Source organism: Schistocerca serialis, chromosome 9 (genome assembly GCF_023864345.2).
Source record: "Schistocerca serialis cubense isolate TAMUIC-IGC-003099 chromosome 9, iqSchSeri2.2, whole genome shotgun sequence".
Lineage (NCBI taxonomy): Eukaryota > Metazoa > Arthropoda > Insecta > Orthoptera > Acrididae > Schistocerca > Schistocerca serialis.
Window position 1 is genome coordinate 539,199,558 of NC_064646.1, and position 22,131 is coordinate 539,221,688.

Genomic DNA, 22,131 nt, shown 5'->3' on the forward strand with positions numbered 1-22,131 from the left:
GTTCAAAACATAGTCATTAAGAAGAGTCAGGCTTCTTGTACTTAAGTCGGCATTGAGACTTGTATTTAATTCCGATGCTATTTCTGAGTTTCATCGTCAATAAGAAGGTCAGAGGGATACAGTAAACCTGAAGTGAAGCATCGGAATCTGTAACTAGTGTCACAGGAATGGTTCAAAACATAGTCAGTAAGAAGAGACAGTCGTCTTGTCCTTAAGTCGGCATTGTGCATTTTGTATTTAATTCCGATGCAATTTCTATGTTTCATCGTCAATAAGAAGGTCCAAGGGATATAGTAAACCTGGAGTGAAGGATCGGAATCTATAACTAGTGTTACAGGAATGGTTCAAATCATAGACAGTAAGAAGAGTCAGTCTTCTTGTACTTAAGTCGGCATTGTGCCTTTTGTATTTAATTCCGATGCAATTTCTGTGTTTCATCGTCAATAAGAAGGTCCAAGCAATACAGTAAACCTGAAGTGAAGCATCGGAATCTATAACTAGTATCACAGGAATGGTTCAAACCATTGTCAATAAGAAGAGTCGGTCTTCATGTACTTAAGTCGGCATTGTGCCTTTTGTATTTAATTCCGATGCAATTTCTGTGTTTCATCGTCAATAAGAAGGTACATGGGATACAGTTAACCCGAAGTGAAGCGTCGGAATCTATAACTAGTGCCACAGGAATGGTTCAAAACATAGACAGTAGCAAGAGTCAGTGTTCTTGTACTTTAGTCGGCATTGTGCCTTTTGTATTTAATTCCGATGCAATTTCTGTGTTTCACCGTCAATAAGAAGGTCAGAGGGATACAGTAAACCTGAAGTGAAGCATCGGAATCTATAACTAGTGTCACAGAAATGGTTCAAACATATACAGTAAGAAGAGTCAGTCTTCTTGTACTTAAGTCGGCATTGTGCCTTATGTATTTAATTCCGATGCAATTTCTGTGTTTCATCGTCAATAAGAGGGTCAGAGGGATACAGTAAACATGAAGTGAAGCATCGGAATCTGTAACTAGTGTCACAGGAATGGTTCAAAACATAGTCGGTAAGAAGAGTCAGTCTTCTGGTCGTAAAGCCGGGTTTGGGCCTTTTGTATTTAATTCCGATGCAATTTCAGTGTTTCATCGTCAATAAGAAGGTACATGGGATACAGTTAACCTGAAGTGAAGCGTCGGAATCTATAACTAGTGCCACAGGAATGGTTCAAAACATAGACAGTAGGGAGAGTCAGTGTTCTTGTACTTAAGTCGGCATTGTGCCTTTTGTATTTAATTCCGATGCAATTTCTGTGTTTCATCGTCAATAAGTAGGTCCAAGGGATACAGTGAACCTGAAGTGAAGCATCGGAAGCTACAACTAGTGTCACAGGATTGGTTCAAAACATAGACAGAAAGAAGAGTCAATCTTCTTGTACTTAAGTCGGCATTGTGCCTTTTCTATTTAATTCCGATGCAATTTCTGTGTTTCATCGTCAATAAGAAGGTCAGAAGTATACAGTAAACCTGAAGTGAAGCATCGGAATCTATAACTAGTGTCACAGGAATGGGTCAAAACATAGTCAGTAAGAAGAGACCGTCTTCTTGTACTTAAGTCGGCATTGTGCCTTTCGTATTTAATTCCGATACAATTTCTGTGTTTCACCGTCAATAAGAAGGTCACAGGGATACAGTAAACCAGAAGTGAAGCATCGGAATCTATAACTAGTGTCTCAGGAATGGTTCAAACATATACAGTAAGAAGAGTCAGCCTTCTTGTACTTAAGTCGGCATTGTGCCTCTTGTATTTAATTCCGATGCAATTTCTGTGTTTCATCGTCAATAAGAGGGTCAGAGGGACACAGTAATCATGAAGTGAAGCATCGGATTCTATAACTAGTGTCACAGGAATGGTTCAAACATAGTCAGTAAGAAGATTCAGTCTTCTTGTCCTTAAGTCGCCATTGTGCCTTTTGTATTTAATTCCGATGCAATTTCTGTGTTTCATCGTCAATAAGTAGGTCCAAGGGATACAGTGAACCTGGAGTGAAGCACGGGAATCTATAACTAGAGTCACAGTAATAGATCAAAACATAGACAGTAAGAAGAGTAGGTCTTCTTGTACTTAAGTTGGCATTGTGCCTTTTGTATTTAATTCCGATGCAAATTCTGTGTTTCATCGTCAATAAGAAGGTCCAAGGGATACAGTAAACATGTAGTGAAGCATCGGAATCTATAACTAGTGTCACTGGAATGGTTCAAAATTTAGACAGTAAGAAGAGTCAGTCTTCTTGTACTTAAGTCGGCATTGTGCCTTTTGTATTTAATTGCGATGCAATTTATGTGATTCGTCGTCAATAAGAAGGACCAAGGGATACAGTAAACCTGAAGTGAAGCATCGGACTCTATAACTAGTGTGACAGAAATGGTTCAAAATATAGCCAGTAGGAAGAGTCCGTCATCTCATACTTAAGTCGGCATTGTGCCTTTTGTATTTAATTCCGATGCAATTTCTGTGTTTCATCGTCAATAAGAAGGTCAAAAGGAAACAGTAAACCCGAAGTGAAGCATCGGAATCTATAACTAGTGTCACAGGAATGGTTCCACACATAGACATTACGAAGAGTCAGTCTTCTTGTACTTATGTCGGCATTGTGGCTTTTGTATTTAATTCCGATGCAATTTCTGTGTTTCACCGGCAATAACGTCAGAGGGATACAGTAAACCTAAAGTGAAGCATCGGAATCTATAACTAGTGTCACAAGAATGGTTAAAAACATAGACAGTAGGAAGAGTCAGTCTTCTTGTACTTAAGTCGGCATTGTGCCTTTTGTATTTAATTCCGATGCAATTTCAGTGTTTCATCGTCAATAAGAAGATCAGAGGGATACAGTAAACCTGAAGTGAAGGATCGGAATCCTAAAATAGTGTCACAGGAACGGTTCAAAACATAGACAGTAGGAAGAGTCAGTCTTCTTGTACGTAATTCGGCATTGCGCATTTTGTATTTAATTCCGATGCAATTTCTGTGTTTCATCGTCAATAAGAAGGTCCAAGGTATACAGCAAACCTGAAGTGAAGCATCGGAATCTATAACTAGTGTCACAGAAATGGTTCAAAGCATAGTCAGTAAGAAGAGTCAGTCTTCTTGTACTTAAGTCGGCATTGTGCCTTTTGTATTTAATTCCGATGCAATATCAGTGTTTCATCGTCAATAAGAAGGTCCAAGGGATACAGTAAACCTGAAGTGAAGCATCGGAATCTATAACTTTTCTTATTGAGTTTGATTATGATTATTTTTTTCCTGTTATTTTTTTGGTTTTTTCTGTTTGTGAAGGTGCTTTAGGTCTTTCTATTTTAGTTTCAATAATTCGTTCTCATGGTAATGATTTTTTTAATTCTTTTGGTTTATCTTTATGTTAAAGTATTTATTTTCTATTTAATTCCGTTGCTATTTCTGTGTTTCATCGTCAATAAGAAGGTCAGAGGGATACAGTAAACCTGAGGTGAAGCATAGGAATCTATAACTAGTGTCACAGGAATGGTTTAAAACATAGACAGTAAGAAGAGTCAGTCTTCTTATACTTAAGTCGGCATTTTGCCTTTTGTATTTAATTCCGATGCAATTTCTGTGTTTCATCGTCAATAAGAAGGTACAAGGGATACAGTAAACCTAAAGTGAAGCGTCGGAATCTATAACTAGTGTCACAGGAATGGTTCAAACATAGCCAGTAGGAAGAGTCAGTGTTCTTGTACTTAAGTCGGCATTGTGCCTTTTGTATTTAATTCCGATGCAATTTCTGTGTTTCATCGTCAATAAGAACGTCCAAGGGATACAGTAAACCTGAAGTGAAGCATCGGAATCTACAACTAGGGTCACAGGATTGGTTCAAAACATAGACAGTAAGAAGAGTCCGTCTTCTTGTACTTCAGTCGGCATTGTGCCTTTTCTATTTAATTCCGATGCAATTTCTGTGTTTCATCGTCACTAAGGAGGTCAGAGGGATACAGTAAACCTGAAGTGAAGCATCGGAATCTATAAGTAGCGTCACAGGAACGGTTCAAAACATAGTCAGTAAGAAGAGTCAGTCTTCTTGTACTAAAGTCGGCATTGTGCCTTTTGTATTTATTTCCGATGCAATTTCTGTGTTTCATCGTCATTAAGAGGGTCATAGGGATACAGTAAACATGAAGTCAAGCATCGGAGTCTATAACTAGTTTCACAGGAATGGTTCAAAGCATAGTCAGTAAGAAGCGTCGGTCTTCTTGTCCTTAATCGGCATTCTGCCTTTTGTATTTAATTCCGTTGCAATTTCTGTGTTTCATCGTCAATACGTAAGTCCAAGGGATACAGTACACCTGGAGAGAAGCACCGGAATCTATAACTAGAGTCACAGTAATGGTTCAAAACATAGACAGTATGAAGAGTCCGTCTTCTTGTACTTAAGTCGGCATTGTGCCTTTTGTATTTAATTCCGATGCAATATCACTGTATCATCGTCAATAAGAAGGTCCAAGGGATACAGTGAACCTGAAGTGAAGCATCGGAATCTACAACTAGTGTCACAGGATTAGTTCAAAACATAGACAGTAAGAAGAGTCAGTCTTCTTGTACTTAAGTCGGCATTGTGCCTTTTCTATTTAATTCCGATGCAATTTCTGTTTTTCATCGTCAATAAGTAGGTCCAAGGGATACAGTAAACCTGGAGAGAAGCATCGGAATCTATCACTAGAGTCACAGGAATGGTTCAAAACATAGACAGTAGGATCAGTCAGTCTTCTTGTACGTAAGTCGACATTGTGCCTTTTCTATTTATTTGCGATGCAATTTGTGTGTTTCATCATCAATAAGAAGGTCAGTGGGATACAGTAAACCTGAAGTGAAGCATCGGAATCCACAACTAGTGTCACAGGAATGGTTCAAGACAGAGGCAGTAGGAAGAGTCAGTCTTCTTGTACTTAAGTCGGCATTGTGCCTTTTGTATTTAATTCCGATGCAATTTCTGTGTTTCATCGTCAATAAGAAGGTCCAAGGTATACAGTAAACCTGACGTAAAGCATCGGAATCTATAACTAGTGTCACAGGAATGGTTCAAATTATAATCAGTAAGAAGAGTCAGTCTTATTGTACTTAGGTCGGCATTGTGCCTTTTCTATTTAATTCCGATGAAATTTCTGTGTGTCATCGTCAATAAGAAGATCCAAGGGATACAGTAAACCTGGAGCGAAGCAGCGGAATTTACAACAAGTGTCACAGGAAACGTTCAAAACATAGACAGTAAGAAGAGTGAGTCTTCTTGTACTTAAGTCGGCATTGTGCATTTTCTATTTAATTCCGATGCAATTTCTGTGTTTCATCGTCAATAAGAAGGTCAGAGGGATACAGTAAACCTGAGGTGAAGCATAGGAATCTATAACTAGTGTCACAGGAATGGTTTAAAACATAGACAGTAAGAAGAGTCAGTCTTCGTATACTTAAGTCGGCATTGTGCCTTTTGTATTTATTTCCGATGCAATTTCTGTGTTTCATCGTCACTAAGGAGTTCAGAGGGATACAGTAAACCTGAAGTGAAGCATCGGAATCTATAACTAGTGTCACAGGAATGGGGCAAAACATAGTCAGTAAGAAGAGTCAGTCTTCTTGTACTTAAGTCGGCATTGTGCCATTCGTATTTAATTCCGATGCAATTTCCGTGTTTCACCGTCAATAAGATGTTCAGAGGGATACAGTAAACCTGAAGTGAAGCATCGGAATCTATAACCAGTGTAGCAGGAATGGTTCAAACATATACAGTAAGAAGAGTCAGTCTTCTTGTACTAAAGTCGGCATTGTGCCTTTTGTATTTATTTCCGATGCAATTTCTGTGTTTCATCGTCATTAAGAGGGTCATAGGGATACAGTAAACATGAAGTCAAGCATCGGAGTCTATAACTAGTGTCACAGGAATGGTTCAAACATAGTCAGTAAGAAGAGTCGGTCTTCTTGTCCTTAAGTCGGCATTCTGCATTTTGTATTTAATTCCGTTGCAATTTCTGTGTTTCATCGTCAATACGTAGGTCCAAGGGATACAGTAAACCTGGAGTGAAGCACCGGAATCTATAACTAGAGTCACAGTAATGGTTCAAAGCATAGACAGTATGAAGAGTCCGGCTTCTTGTACTTAAGTCGGCATTGTGCCTTTTCTATTTAATTCCGATACAATTTCTGTGATTCATCGTCAATAAGAAGGTCCAAGGGATACAATAAACCTGGAGTGTAGCGTAGGAATCTATAACTAGTGTCACAGGAATGTTTCAAAACTTAGACAGTAAGAAGAGTCAGTCTTCTTGTACTTAAGTCGGCATTTTGCCTTTTATATTTAATTCCGATGCAATTTCAGTGTTTCATCGTAAGTAGAAGGTGCAAGGGATACAGTAAACCTGAAGTGAAGCATCGGAATCTACAACTAGTGTCACAGGATTGGTTCAAAACATAGACAGTAAGAAGAGTCAGTCTTCACGTACTTAAGTCGGCATTGTGCCTTTTCTATTTAATTCCGATGCAATTACTGTGTTTCATCGTCACTAAGAGGGTCAGAGGGATACAGTAAACCGGAAGTGAAGCATCGGAATCTATAACTAGTGTCACAGGAATGGTTCAAAACATAGTCAGTAAGAAGAGTCAGTCTTCTTGTACTTAAGTGGGCATTGTGCCCTACGTATTTTTATTTCCGATGCAATTTCTGTGTTTCACCGTCAATAAGAAGGTCAGAGGGATACAGTAAACCTGAAGTGAAGCATCGGAATCTATAACCAGTGTCAGAGGAATGGCTCAAACATATACAGTAAGAAGAGTTAGTGTTCTTGTACTTAAATCGGCATTGTGCCTTTTCTATTTAATTCCGATGCAATTTCTGTGATTCATCGTCAGAAAGAAGGTCCAAGGGAAACAGTAAACCTGAAGTGACGCATCGGAATCTATAACTAGTGTTACACGAATGGTTCCAAACATAGACAGTACGAATAGTCAGTCTTCTTGAACTTAAGTCGGCATTGTGGCTTTTGTATTTAATTCCGATGCAATTTCTGTGTTCCATCGGCAATAAGAAGGTCAGAGGTATACAGTAAACCTGAAGTGAAGCATCAGAATCCATAACGAGTGTCACAGGAATGGTTCAAAACATAGTCAGTAAGAAGAGTCAGTCTTCTTGTCCTTAAGTCGGCATTGTGCATTTGTATTTAATTCCGATGCAATTTCTGTGTTTCATCGGCAATAAGGTAAGAGGGATACAGTAAACCTGAAGTGAAGCATCGGAATCCATAACTAGTGACACAGGAATGGTTCAAAACATAGACAGTAGGAAGAGTCAGTCTTCTTGTACTTAAGTCGGCATTGTGCCTTTTCCATTTAATTCCGATTCAATTTCTGTGTTTCATCGTCAATAAGAAGGTCCAAGGGATACAGTAAACCTGGAGTGAAGCATCGGAATATATTACTAGAGTCACCGGAATGGTTCAAAACATAGACAGTAAGAAGAATCAGTCGTCTTGTACTTAAGTCGACATTGTGCCTTTTCTATGTATTTCCGATGCAATTTCTGTGTTTCATCGTCAATAAGAAGGTCAGAGGGATACAATAAACCTGAAGTGAAGCATCGGAATCTATAACTAGTGTCACAGGTATGGTTCAAAACATAGACAGTAAGAAGAGTCAGTCTTCGTGTACTGAAGTCGTCATTTTGCCTTTTGGACTTAATTCCGTTGCACTTTCTGTGTTTCATCGTCAATACGAAGGCCCGAGGGATACATTAAACCAGAAGTGAAGCATCGGAATCTATAACTAGTGACACAGGAATGGTTCAAAACAGAGTCAGTAAGAAGAGTCAGTCTTCTTGTACTTAAGTCGGCATTGTGCCGTTTGTATATCATTCCGATGCAATTTCTGTGTTTCATCGTCAATAAGAAGGTCAGTGGGATACAGTAAACCTGAAGTGAAGCATCGGAATCCACAACTAGTGTCACAGGAGTGGTTATAAACATAGGCAGTAGGAAGAGTCAGTCTTCTTGTACTTATGTCGGCATTGTGCCTTTTGTATTTAATTCCGATGCAATTTCTGTGTTTCATCGTCAATAAGAAGGTCCAAGGTATACAGTAAACCTGACGTAAAGCATCGGAATCTATAACTAGTGTCACAGGAATGGTTCAAACTATAATCAGTAAGAAGAGTCAGGCTTTTTGTACTTAAGTCGGCCTTGTGCCTTTTCTATTTAATTCCGACGCAATTTCTGTGTTTCATCGTCAATAAGAAGATCCAAGGGATACAGTAAACCTGGAATGAACCATCGGAAGCTATAACAAGTGTCACAGGAAAGGTTCAAAACATAGACAGTAAGAAGAGTCAGTCTTCTTGTACTTAAGTCGGCATTGTGCCTTTTCTATTTAATTTCGATTAATTTCTGTGTTTCATCGTCAATAAGAAGGTCAGAGGGATACAGTAAACCTGAGGTGAAGCATCGGAATCTATAACTAGTGTCACAGGAATGGTTCAAATCATAGTCAGGAAGAAGGGTCAGTCTTCTTGTTCTTAAATTGGTATAGTGCCCTTCGTATTTAATTCCGATGCAATTTCTGTGTTTCACCGTCAATAAGACGGTCAGAGGGATACAGTAAACCTGAAGTGAAGCATCGGAATCTATAACTAGTGTAGCAGGAATGGTTCAAACATATACAGTAAGAAGAGTTAGTCTTCTTGTACTAAAGTCGGCATTGTGCCTTTTGTATTTAATTCCGATGCAATTTCTGTGTTTCATCGTCAATAAGAGGGTCATAGGGATTCAGTAAACATGAAGTCAAGCATCGGAGTCTATAACTAGTGTCACAGGAATGGTTCAAAACATAGTCAGTAAGAAGAGTCAGTCTTCTTGTCCTTAAGTCGGCATTGTGCCTTTTGTATTTAATTCCGTTGCAATTTCTGTGTTTCATCGTCAATAAGTAGGTCCAAGGGATACAGTAAACCAGAGGTGAAGCATCGGAATCTATAACTAGTGTCACAGGAATGGTTCATAACATAGTCAGTAAAAAGAGTCAGTCTTCTTGTCCTTAAGTCGGCATTGTGGCTTTTGTATTTAATTCCGATGCAATTTCTGTGTTTCATCGGCAATAAGGTCAGAGGGATACAGTAAACCTGATGCGAAGCATCGGAATCCATAACTAGTTAGACAGGAATGGTTCAAAACATAGACAGTAGGAAGAGTCAGTCTTCTTGTACTTAAGAAGGCATTGTGCCTTCTGTATTCATTTCCGATGCAATTTCTGTGATTCATCGTCAATATGAAGGTCAGAGGGATACAGTAAACCTGAAGTGAAGCATCGGAATCCAAAACTAGTGTCACAGGAATGGTCCAAATCATAGACAGTAGGAAAAGTCAGTCTTCTTGTACGTAAGTCGGCATTGTACCCTTTTGTATTTAATTCCGATGCAATTTCTTTGTTTCATCGTAAATAAGAAGGTCCAAGGGATACAGTAAACCTGAAGTGAAGCATCGGAATCCAAAACTAGTGTCACAGGAATGGTTCAAAACATAGACAGTAGGAAGAGTCAGTCTTCTTGTACGTAAGTGGGCAGTGTGCCTTTTGTTTTTAATTCCGATGCAATTTCTGTGTTTCATTGACAATAGGAAGGTCCAAGGTATACAGCAAACCTGAAGTGAAGCATCGGAATCTATAACTAGTGTCACAGGAATGGTTCAAAAGATAGTCAGTAAGAAGAGTCAGTCTTCTTGTACTTCAGTCGGCATTGTGCCTTTTCTATTTAATTCCGATGCAATTTCTGTTTTTCATCGTCAATAAGAAGGTCCAAGGGATACAGTAAACCTGGAGAGAAGCATCGGAATCTATCACTAGAGTCACAGGAATGGTTCAAAACATAGACAGTAGGATCAGTCAGTCTTCTTGTACGTAAATCGACATTGTGCCCTTTCTATTTATTTCCGATGCAATTTCTGTGTTTCATCATCAATAAGAAGGTCAGTGGGATACAGTAAACCTGAAGTGAAGCATCGGAATCCACAACAAGTGTCACAGGAATGGTTCAAGACATAGGCAGTAAGAAGAGTCAGTCTTCTTGTACTTAAGTCGGCATTGTGCCTTTTGTATTTAATTCCGATGCAATTTCTGTGTTTCATCGTCAATAAGAAGGTCCAATGTATACAGTAAACCTGACGTAAAGCATCGGAATCTATAACTAGTGTCACAGGAATGGTTCAAATTATAATCAGTAAGAAGAGTCAGTCTTATTGTACTTAGGTCGGCATTGTGCCTTTTCTATTTAATTCCGATGAAATTTCTGTGTGTCATCGTCAATAAGAAGATCCAAGGGATACAGTAAACCTGGAGCGAAGCATCGGAATCTACAACAAGTGTCACAGGAAACGTTCAAATCATAGACAGTAAGAAGAGTTAGTCTTCTTGTACTTAAGTCGGCATTGTGCATTTTCTATTTAATTCCGATGCAATGTCTGTGTTTCATCGTCAATAAGAAGGTCAGAGGGATACAGTAAACCTGAGGTGAAGCATAGGAATCTATAACTAGTGTCACAGGAATGGTTTAAAGCATAGACAGTAAGAAGAGTCAGTCTTCGTATACTTAAGTCGGCATTTTGCCTTTTGTATTTAATTCCGATGCAATTTCTGTGTTTCATCGTCAATAAGCAGGTACAAGGGATACAGTAAACCTGAAGTGAAGCGTCGGAATCTATAACTAGTGTCACAGGAATGGTTCAAAACATAGCCAGTAGGAAGAGTCAGTGTTCTTGTACTTAAGTCGGCATTGTGCCTTTTCTATTTAATTCCGATGCAATTTCTGTGTTTCATCGTCAATAAGAACGTCCAAGGGATACAGTAAACCTGAAGTGAAGCATCGGAATCTACAACTAGTGTCACAGGATTGGTTCAAAACATAGACAGTAAGAAGAGTCAGTCTTCTTGTACTTCAGTCGGCATTGTGCATTTTCTATTTAATTCCGATGCAATTTCTGTGTTTCATCGTCACTAACGAGTTCAGAGGGATACAGTAAACCTGAAGTGAAGCATCGGAATCTATGACTAGTGTCACAGGAATGGGGCAAAACATAGTCAGTAAGAAGAGTCAGTCTTCTTGTACTTAAGTCGGCATTGTGCCATTCGTATTTAATTCCGATGCAATTTCCGTGTTTCACCGTCAATAAGATGTTCAGAGGGATACAGTAAACCTGAAGTGAAGCATCGGAATCTATAACTAGTGTCACAGGAATGGTTCAAAACATAGTCAGTAAGAAGAGTCAGTCTTCTTGTACTTAAGTCGGCATTGTGCCTTTCGTATTTTTATTTCCGATGCAATTTCTGTGTTTCACCGTCAATAAGAAGGTCAGAGGGATACAGTAAACCTGAAGTGAAGCATCGGAATCTATAACCAGTGTCAGAGGAATGGCTCAAACATATACAGTAAGAAGAGTTAGTGTTCTTGTACTTAAATCGGCATTGTGCCTTTTGTATTTAATTCCGGTGCAATTTCTGTGTTTCATCGTCAATAAGAAGGTCCTAGGGATACAGTGAACCTGAAGTGAAGAATCGGAATCTACAACTAGTGTCACAGGATTGGATCAAAACATAGACAGTAAGAAGAGTCAGTCTTCTTGTACTTAAGTTGGCATTGTGCCTTTTCTATTTAATTCCGATGCAATTTCTGTGATTCATCGTCAGAAAGAAGGTCCAAGGGAAACAGTAAACCTGAAGTGACGCATCGGAATCTATAACTAGTGTTACACGAATGGTTCCAAACATAGACAGTACGAATAGTCAGTCTTCTTGAACTTAAGTCGGCATTGTGGCTTTTGTATTTAATTCCGATGCAATTTGGGTATTCCATCGGCAATAAGAAGGTCAGAGGTATACAGTAAACCTGAAGTGAAGCATCAGAATCTATAACGAGTGTCACAGGAATGGTTCAAAACATAGTCAGTAAGAAGAGTCAGTCTTCTTGTCCTTAAGTCGGCATTGTGCATTTGTATTTAATTCCGATGCAATTTCTGTGTTTCATCGGCAATAAGGTCAGAGGGATACAGTAAACCTGAAGTGAAGCATCGGAATCCATAACTAGTGACACAGGAATGGTTCAAAACATAGACAGGAGGAAGAGTCAGTCTTCTTGTACTTAAGTCGGCATTGTGCCTTTTCCATTTAATTCCGATTCAATTTCTGTGTTTCATCGTCAATAAGAAGGTCCAAGGGATACAGTAAACCTGGAGTGAAGCATCGGAATATATTACTAGAGTCAAAGGAATGGTTCAAAACATAGACAGTAAGAAGAATCAGTCCTCTTGTACTTTAGTCGGCATTGTGCCTTTTGTATTTAATTCCGATGCAATTTCTGTGTTTCATCGTCAATAAGAAGGTCAGAGGGATACAATAAACCTGAAGTGAAGCATCGGAATCTATAACAAGTGTCACAGGTATGGTTCAAAACATAGACAGTAAGAAGAGTCAGTCTTCGTGTACTGAAGTCGTCATTTTGCCTTTTGTATTTAATTCCGTTGCAATTTCTGTGTTTCATCGTCAATACGAAGGCCCAAGGGATACATTAAACCAGAAGTGAAGCATCGGAATCTATAACTAGTGACACAGGAATGGTTCAAAACAGAGTCAGTAAGAAGAGTCAGTCTTCTTGTACTTGAGTAGGCATTGTGCCGTTTGTATTTCATTCCGATGCAATTTCTGTGTTTCATCGTCAATAAGAAGGTCAGTGGGATACAGTAAACCTGAAGTGAAGCATCGGAATCCACAACTAGTGTCACAGGAATGGTTATAAACATAGGCAGTAGGAAGAGTCAGTCTTCTTGTACTTATGTCGGCATTGTGCCTTTTGTATTTAATTCCGATGCAATTTCTGTGTTTCATCGTCAATAAGAAGGTCCAAGGTATACAGTAAACCTGACGTAATGCATCGGAATCTATAACTAGTGTCACAGGAATGGTTCAAACTATAATCAGTAAGAAGAGTCAGGCTTTTTGTACTTAAGTCGGCTTTGTGCCTTTTCTATTTAATTCCGACGCAATTTCTGTGTTTCATCGTCAATAAGAAGATCCAAGGGATACAGTAAACCTGGAATGAAGCATCGGAAGCTATAACAAGTGTCACAGGAAAGGTTCAAAACATAGACAGTAAGAAGAGTCAGTCTTCTTGTACTTAAGTCGGCATCGTGCCTTTTCTATTTAATTTCGATTAATTTCTGTGTTTCATCGTCAATAAGAAGGTCAGAGGGATACAGTAAACCTGAGGTGAAGCATCGGAATCTATAACTAGTGTCACAGGAATGGTTCAAATCATAGTCAGGAAGAAGGGTCAGTCTTCTTGTTCTTAAGTTGGTATAGTGCCCTTCGTATTTAATTCCGATGCAATTTCTGTGTTTCATCGTCAATAAGAAGGTCCAAGGGATACAGTAAACCTGAAGTGTAGCATAGGAATCTGTAACTAGTGTCACAGGAATGGTTCAAAACATAGACAGTAGGAAGAGTCAGTCTTCGTATACTGAAGTCGGGATTTTGCCTTTTGTATTTAATTCCGATGCAATTTCTGTGTTTCATCGTCAATAAGAAGGTACAAGGGATACAGTAAACCTGGAGTGAAGCATCGGAATCTATTACTAGAGTCACAGGAATGGTTCAAAACATAGACAGTAAGAAGAGTCAGTCCTCTTGTACTTAAGTCGACATTGTGCCTTTCGTATTTAATTCCGATGCAATTTCTGTGTTTCACCGTTAATAAGACGGTCAGACGGATACAGTAAACCTGAAGTGAAGCATCGGAATCTGTAACTAGTGTAGCAGGAATGGTTCAAATATATACAGTAAGTAGAGTCAGTCTTCTTGTCCTTAAGTCGGCATTGTGCCTTTTCCATTTAATTCCGATTCAATTTCTGTGTTTCATCGTCAATAAGAGGGTCATAGGTATTCAGTAAACATGAAGTCAAGCATCGGAGTCTTTAACTAGTGTCACGGGAATGGTTCAAAACATAGTCAGTAAGAAGAATCAGTCTTCTTGTCCCTAAGTCGGCATTGTGCCATTTGTATTTAATTCCGTTGCAATTTCTGTGTTTCATCGTCAATAATTAGGTCCAAGGGATACAGTAAACCTGAGGTGAAGCATCGGAATCTATAACTAGTGTCACAGGAATGGTTCATAACATAGTCTGTAAGAAGAGTCAGTCTTCTTGTCCTTAAGTCGGCATTGTGCCTTTTCCATTTAATTCCCATTCAATTTCTGTGTTTCATCGTCAATAAGAAGGTCCAATGGATACAGTAAACCTGGAGTTAGGCATCGGAATCTATCACTAGAGTCACAGGTATGGTTCAAAACATAGACAGTAAGAAGAGTCAGTCCTCTTGTACTTAAGTCGACATTGTGCCTTTTCTATTTATTTCCGATTAATTTCTGTGTTTCATCGTCAATAAGTAGGTCCAACGGATACAGTAAAGCTGAGGTGAAGCATCGGAATATATAACTAGTGTCACAGGAATGGTTCATATCATAGTCAGTAAGAAGAGTCAGTCTTCTTGTCCTTAAGTCGGCATTGTGCCTTTTCCATTTAATTCCGATTCAATTTCTGGGTTTCATCGTCAATAAGAAGGTCCAAGGGATACAGTAAACCTGGAGTGAAGCATCGGAATCTATCACTAGAGTCACAGGAATGGTTCAAAACATAGACAGTAAGAAGAGTCAGTCCACTTGTACTTAAGTGGGCATTGTGCCTTTTGTATTTAATTCCGATGCAATTTCTGTGTTTCATCGTCAATAAGAGGGTCATAGGGATTCAGTAAACATGAAGACAAGTATCGGAGTCTATAACTAGTGTCACAGGAATGGTTCGAAACATAGTCAGTAAGAAGAGTCAGTCTTCTTGTCCTTAAGTCGACATTGTGCCTTTTCTATTTAATTCCGATGCAATTTCTGTGTTTCATCGTCAATAAGAAGGTCAGAGGGATACAGTAAACCTGAGGTGAAGTATCGGAATCTATAACTAGTGTCTCAGGAATGGTTTAAAACATAGTCAGGAAGAAGAGTCAGTCTTCTTGTACTTAAGTCGGCATAGTGCCCTTCGTATTTAATTCCGATGCAATTTCTGTGTTTCATCGTCAATAAGAAGGTCCAAGGGATACAGTAAACCTGAAGTGAAGCATCGGAATCTACAACTAGTGTCACAGGATTGGTTCAAAACATAGACAGTAAGAAGAGTCATTCTTCTTGTACTTAAGTCGGCATTGTGCCTTTTCTATTTAATTCCGATGCAATCTCTGTGTTTCATCGTCACTAAGAAGGTCAGAGGGATACAGTAAACCTGAAGTGAAGCATCGGAATCCATAACTAGTGTCACAGGAATGGTTACAAACATAGTTAGTAAGAAGAGTCAGTGTTCTTGTACATAAGTCGGCATTGTGCCTTTCGTATTTAATTCCGATGCAAATTCTGTGTTTCACCGTCAATAAGAAGGTCAGAGGGATATAGTAAACCTGAAGTGAAGCATCGGAATCTATAACCAGTGTAGCAGGAATGGTTCAAACATATACAGTAAGAAGAGTCATTCTTCTTGTACTAAAGTCGGCATTGTGCCTTTTGTATTAAATTCCGATGCAATTTCAGCGTTTCATCGTCAATAAGAGGGTCATAGGGATACAGTAAACATGAAGTCAAGCATCGGAGTCTATAACTTGTGTCACAGGAATGGTTCAAAACATAGTCAGTAAGAAGAGTCAGTCTTCTTGTCCTTAAGTGGACATTGTGCATTTTGTATTTAATTCCGCTGCAATTACTGTGTTTCATCGTCAATAAGAAGGTCCAAGGGATACAGTAAACCTGGAGGGAAGCATCGGAATCTATCACTAGAGTCACAGGTATGGTTCAAAACATAGACAGTAAGAAGAGTCAGTCCTCTTGTACTTAAGTCGACATTGTGCCTTTTCTATTTATTGCTGATTAATTTCTGTGTTTCATCGTCAATGAGAAGGTCCAAGGGATACAGTGAACCTGAAGTGAAGCATCGGAATCTAAAACTAGTGTCACAGGATTGGTTCAAATCATAGACAGTAAGAAGAGCCAGTCTTCTTGTACTTAAGTCGGCATTGTGTCTTTTGTATTTAATTCCGATGCAATTTCTGTGATTCATCGTCAATAAGAAGGTCCAAGGGAAACAGTAAACCTGAAGTGAAGGATCGGAATCTATAGCTAGTGTCACAGGAATGGTTCCAAACATAGACAGTACGAAGAGTCAGTCTTCTTGTCCTTAAGTCGGCATTGTGCCTTTTGTATTTAATTCCGATGCAATTTCTGTGTTTCATCGGCAATAAGGTCAGAGGGATACAGTAAACCTGAAGTGAAGCATCGGAATCCATTACTAGTGTCACAGGAATGGTTCAAAACATAGATAGTAGGAAGAGTCAGTCTTCTTGTACTTAAGTCGGCATTGTGCATTTGTATTTAATTCCGATGCAATTTCTGTGATTCATCGTCAATAAGAAGGTCCAAGGGATACAGTAAACCTGAATTGAAGCATCGGACGCTATAACTAGTGTCACAGAAATGGTTCAAAACATAGACAGTAGAAAGAGTCAGTCATCTCATACTTAAGTCGGCATTGTGCCTTTTGTATTTAATTCCGATACCATTTCTGTGTTTCATCGTCAATAAGAAGGTCCAAGGGAAACAGTAAACCTGAAGTGAAGCATCGGAATCTATAACTAGTGTCACAGGAATGGTTCATAACATAGTCAGTAAGAAGAGTCAGACTTCTTGTCCTTAAGTCAGCATAGTGCCTTTTCTATTTATTTCCGATGCAATTTCTGTGTTTCATCGTCAATAAGAAGGTCAGAGGGATACAATAAACCTGAAGTGAAGCAATGGAATCTATAACTAGTGTCACAGGAATGGTTCAAAACCTAGACAGTAAGAATAGTCAGTCTTCGTGTACTTAAGTCGGCATTTTGCCTTTTGTATTTAAATCCGATGCAATTTCTGTGTTTCATCGTCAATGCGAAGGCCCAAGGGATACATTAAACCTGAAGTGAAGCATCGGGATCTATAACTAGTGTCACAGGAATGGTTCAAAGCATAGTCAGTAAGAAGAGTCAGTCTTCGTGTCCTTAAGTTGGCATTGTGCCTTTTGTATTTAATTCCGATGCAATTTCTGTGTTTCATCGTCAATAAGAAGGTCAGTGGGATACATTAAACCTGAAGTGAAACATCGGAATCCACAACTAGTGTCACAGGAATTGTTCCAAACATAGACAGTACGAAGAGTCAGTCTTCTTGTACTTAAGTCGGCATTGTGGCTTTTGTATTTAATTCCGATGCAATTTCTGTGTTTCATCGTCAATAAGAAGGTGCAAGGGATACAGTAAACCTGAAGTGAAGCATCGGAATCTATAACTAGTGTCACAGGAATGGTTCCAAACATAGACAGTACGAAAAGTCAGTCTTCTTGTATTTATGTCGGCATTGTGGCTTTTGTATTTAATTCCAATGCAATTTCTGTGATTCATCGTCAATAAGAAGGTCCAAGGGAAACAGTAAACCTGAAGTGACGCATCGGAATCTATAACTAGTGTCACAGGAGTGGTTCCAAACATAGACAGTACGAAGAGTCAGTCTTCTTGTACTTAAGTCGGCATTGTGGCTTTTGTATTTAATTCCAATGCAATTTCTGTGTTTCATCGTCAATAAGAAGGTCAGAGGTATACAGTAAACCTGAAGTGAAGCATCGGAATCTATAACAAGTGTCACAGGAAAGGTTTAAACATAGACAGTAAGAAGAGTCAGTCTTCTTGTACTTAAGTCGGCATTGTGCCTTTTCTATTTAATTCCGATGCAATTTCTCTGTTTCATCGTCACTAAGAAGGTCAGAGGGATACAGTAAACCTGAAGTGAAGCATCGGAATCTGTAACTAGTGTCACAGGAATGGTTCAAAACCTAGTCAATAAGAAGAGTCAGTCTTCTTGTACTTAAGTCGGCATTGTGCCTTTCGTATTTAATTCCGATGCAATTTCTGTGTTTCACCGTCAATAAGAAGGTCAGAGGGATACAGTAAACCTGAAGTGAAGCATCGGAATCTATAACCAGTCTAGCTGGAATGGTTCAAACATCTACAGTAAGAAGAGTCAGTCTTCTTGTACTTAAGTCGGCATTGTGCCTTTTGTATTTAATTCCGATGCAATTTCTTTGTTTCATCGTCAATAAGAGGGTCATAGGGATACAGTAAACATGAAGTCAAGCATCGGGGTCTATAACTAGTGTCACAGGAATGGTTCCAAACATAGACAGTACGTAGAGTCAGTCTTCTTGTACTTAAGTCGGCATTGTGGCTTTTGTATTTAATTCCGATGCAATTTCTGTGATTCATCGTCAATAAGAAGGTCCAAGGGATACAGTAAACCTGAACTGAAGCATCGGACTCTATAACTAGTGTCACAGAAATGGTTCAAAAGATAGACAGTAGGAAGAGTCAGTCATCTCATACTTAAGTCGGCATTCTGACTTTTGTATTTAATTCCGATGCAATTTCTGTGTTTCATCGTCAATAAGAAGGTCCAAGGGAAACGGTAAACCTGAAGTGAACCATCGGAATCTATAACTAGTGTCACAGGAATGGTTCCACACATAGACAGTACGAAGAGTCAGTCTTCTTGTACTTAAGTCGGCATTGTGGCATTTGTATTTAATTCCGATGCAATGTCTGTGTTTCATCGTCAATAAGAAAGTCAGAGGGATACAGTAAACCTAAGGTGAAGCATCGAAATCTATAACTAGTCTCACAGGAATGGTTCAAATCATAGTCAGTAAGTAGAGTCAGTCTTCTTGTCCTTAAGTCGGCATTGTGCCTTTTGTATATAATTCCGATGCAATTTCTGTGTTTCATCGGCAATAAGGTCAGAGGGATACAGTAAACCTGAAGTGAAGCATCGGAATCCATAACTAGTGTCACAGGAATGGTTCAAAACATAGACAGTAGGAAGAGTCAGTCTTCTTGTACTTAAGTCGGCATTGTGCCTTCTGTATTTAATTCCGATGCAATTTCTGTGTTTCATCGTCAATAAGAAGGTCAGAGGGATACAGTAAACCTGAAGTGAAGCATCGGAATCCAAAACTAGTGTCACAGGAATGGTTCAAAACATAGACTGTAGGAAGTGTCAGTCTTCTTGTACGTAAGTCGGCATTGTGCCAATTGTATTCAATTCCGATGCAACTTCTGTGTTTCATCATCAATAAGAAGGTCCAAGGTATACAGCAAACCTGAACTGAAGCATCGGAATCAATAACTAGTGTCACAGGAATGGATCAAAACATAGTCAGTAAGAAGAGTCAGTCTTCTTGTACTTAAGTCAGCATTGTGCCTTTTCTATTTATTTCCGATGCAATTTCTGTGTTTCATCGTCAATAAGAAGGTCAGAGGGATACAATAAACCTGAAGTGAAGCATCGGAATCTATAACTAGTGTCACAGGAATGGTTCAAAACATAGACAGTAAGAAGAGTCAGTCTTCGTGTACTTAAGTCGGCATTTTGCCTTTTGTATTTAAATCCGATGCAATTTCTGTGTTTCATCGTCAATGCGAAGGCCCAAGGGATACATTAAACCTGAAGTGAAGCATCGGAATCTATAACTAGTGTCACAGGAATGGTTCAAAGCATAGTCAGTAAGAAGAGTCAGTCTTCTTGTCCTTAAGTTGGCATTGTGCCTTTTGTATTTAATTCCGATGCAATTTCTGTGTTTCATCGTCAATAAGAAGGTCAGTGGGATACAGTAAACCTGAAGTGAAGCATCGCAATCCACAACTAGTGTCACAGGGATGGTTCCAAACATAGAAAGTACGAAGAGTCAGTCTTCTTGTACTTAAGTCGGCATTGTGGCTTTTGTATTTAATTCCGATGCAATTTCTGTGTTTCATCGTCAATAAGAAGGTGCAAGGGATACAGTGAACCTGAAGTGAAGCATCGGAATCTACAACTAGTGTCACAGGATTGGTTCAAAACATAGACAGTAAGAAGAGACAGTCTTCTTGTACTTAAGTCGGCATTGTGCCTTTTGTATTTAATTTCGATGCAATTTCTGTGATTCATCGTCAATAAGAAGGTCCAAGGGAAACAGTAAACCTGAAGTGAAGCATCGGAATCTATAGCTAGTGTCACAGGAATGGTTCCAAACATAGACAGTACGAAGAGTCTGACTTCTTGTAGTTAAGTCGGCATTGTGGCTTTTGTATTTAATTCCAATGCAATTTCTGTGATTCATCGTCAATAAGAAGGTCCAAGGGATACAGTAAACCTGAAGTGAAGCATCGGACTCTATAACTAGTGTCACAGAAATGGTTCAAAAGATAGACAGTAGAAAGAGTCAGTCGTCTCATACTTTGGTCGGCATTGTGCCTTTTGTATTTAATTCCGATGCAATTTCTGTGTTTCATCGTCAATAAGATGGTCCAAGGGAAACAGTAAACCTGAAGTGAAGCATCGGAATCTATAACTAGTGTCACAGGAATGGTTCCACATATAGACAGTACGAAGAGTCAGTCTTCTTGTACTTAAGTCGGCATTGTGGCATTTGTATTTAATTCCGAGGCAATTTCTGTGTTTCATCATCAATAAGAACGTCAGAGGGATACAGTAAACCTAAGGTGAAGCATCGGAATCTATAACTAGTCTCACAGGAATGGTTCAAAACATAGTCAGTAAGAAGAGTCAGTCTTCTTGTCCTTAAGTCGGCATTGTGCCTTTTGTATTTAATTCCGATGCAATTTCTGTGTTTCATCGGCAATAAGGTCAGAGGGATGACAGTAAACCTGAAGTGAAGCATCGGAATCCATAACTAGTGTCACAGGAATGGTTCAAAACATAGATAGTAGGAAGAGTCAGTCTTCTTGGACTTAAGTCGGCATTGTGCATTTGTATTTAATTCCGATGCAATTTCTGTGATTCATCGTCAATAAGAAGGTCCAAGGGATACAGTAAACCTGAAGTGAAGCATCGGACGCTATAACTAGTGTCACAGAAATGGATCAAAACATAGACAGTAGAAAGAGTCAGTCATCTCATACTTAAGTCGGCATTGTGCCTTTTGTATTTAATTCCGATGCCATTACTGTGTTTCATCGTCAATAAGAAGGTGCAAGTGATACAGTGAACCTGAAGTGAAGCATCGGAATCTACAACTAGTGTCACAGGATTGGTTCAAAACATAGACAGTAAGAAGAGACAGGTTTCTTGTACTTATGTCGGCATTGTGCCTATTGTATTTAATTCCGATGCAATTTCTGTGATTCATCGTCAATAAGAAGGTCCAAGGGAAACTCTAAACCTGAAGTGACGCATCGGAATCTATAACTAGTGTCACAGGAATGGTTCCAAACATAATCAGCACGAAGGGTCAGTCTTCTTGTACTTAAGTCGGCATTGTGGCTTTTGTATTTAATTCCAATGCAATTTCTGTGTTTCATCGTCAATAAGAAGGTCAGAGGTATACAGTAAACCTGAAGTGAAGCATCGGAATCTATAACTAGTGTCACAGGAATGGTTCAAAACATAGTCAAAAATAAGAGTCAGTCTTCTTGTCCTTAAGTCGGCATTGTGCCTTTTGTATTTAATTCCGATGCAATTTCTATGATTCATCGTCAATAAGAGTGTCATAGGGATACAGTAAACATGAAGTCAAGCATCGGAATCTATAACTAGTGTCACAGGAATGGTTCCAAACATAATCAGCACGAAGGGTCAGTCTTCTTGTACTTAAGTCGGCATTGTGGCTTTTGTATTTAATTCCAATGCAATTTCTGTGTTTTAACGTCAATAAGAAGATCAGAGGTATACAGTAAACCTGAAGTGATGCATCGGAATTTATAACTAGAGTCACACGAATGGTTCAAAACATTGACAGTAGGAAGATTCAGTCTTCTTGTACATAAGTTTGCATTGTGCCCTTTGTATTTAATTCCGATGCAATTTCTGAGTTTCATCGCCAATAATAAGGTCCATGGGATACAGTAAACCTGAAGTGAAGCATCGGAATCTATAACTAGTGTCACAGGAATGGTTCAAAACATAGATAGTAGGAAGAGTCAGTCTTCTTGTACTTAAGTCGGCATTGTGCCATTTGTATT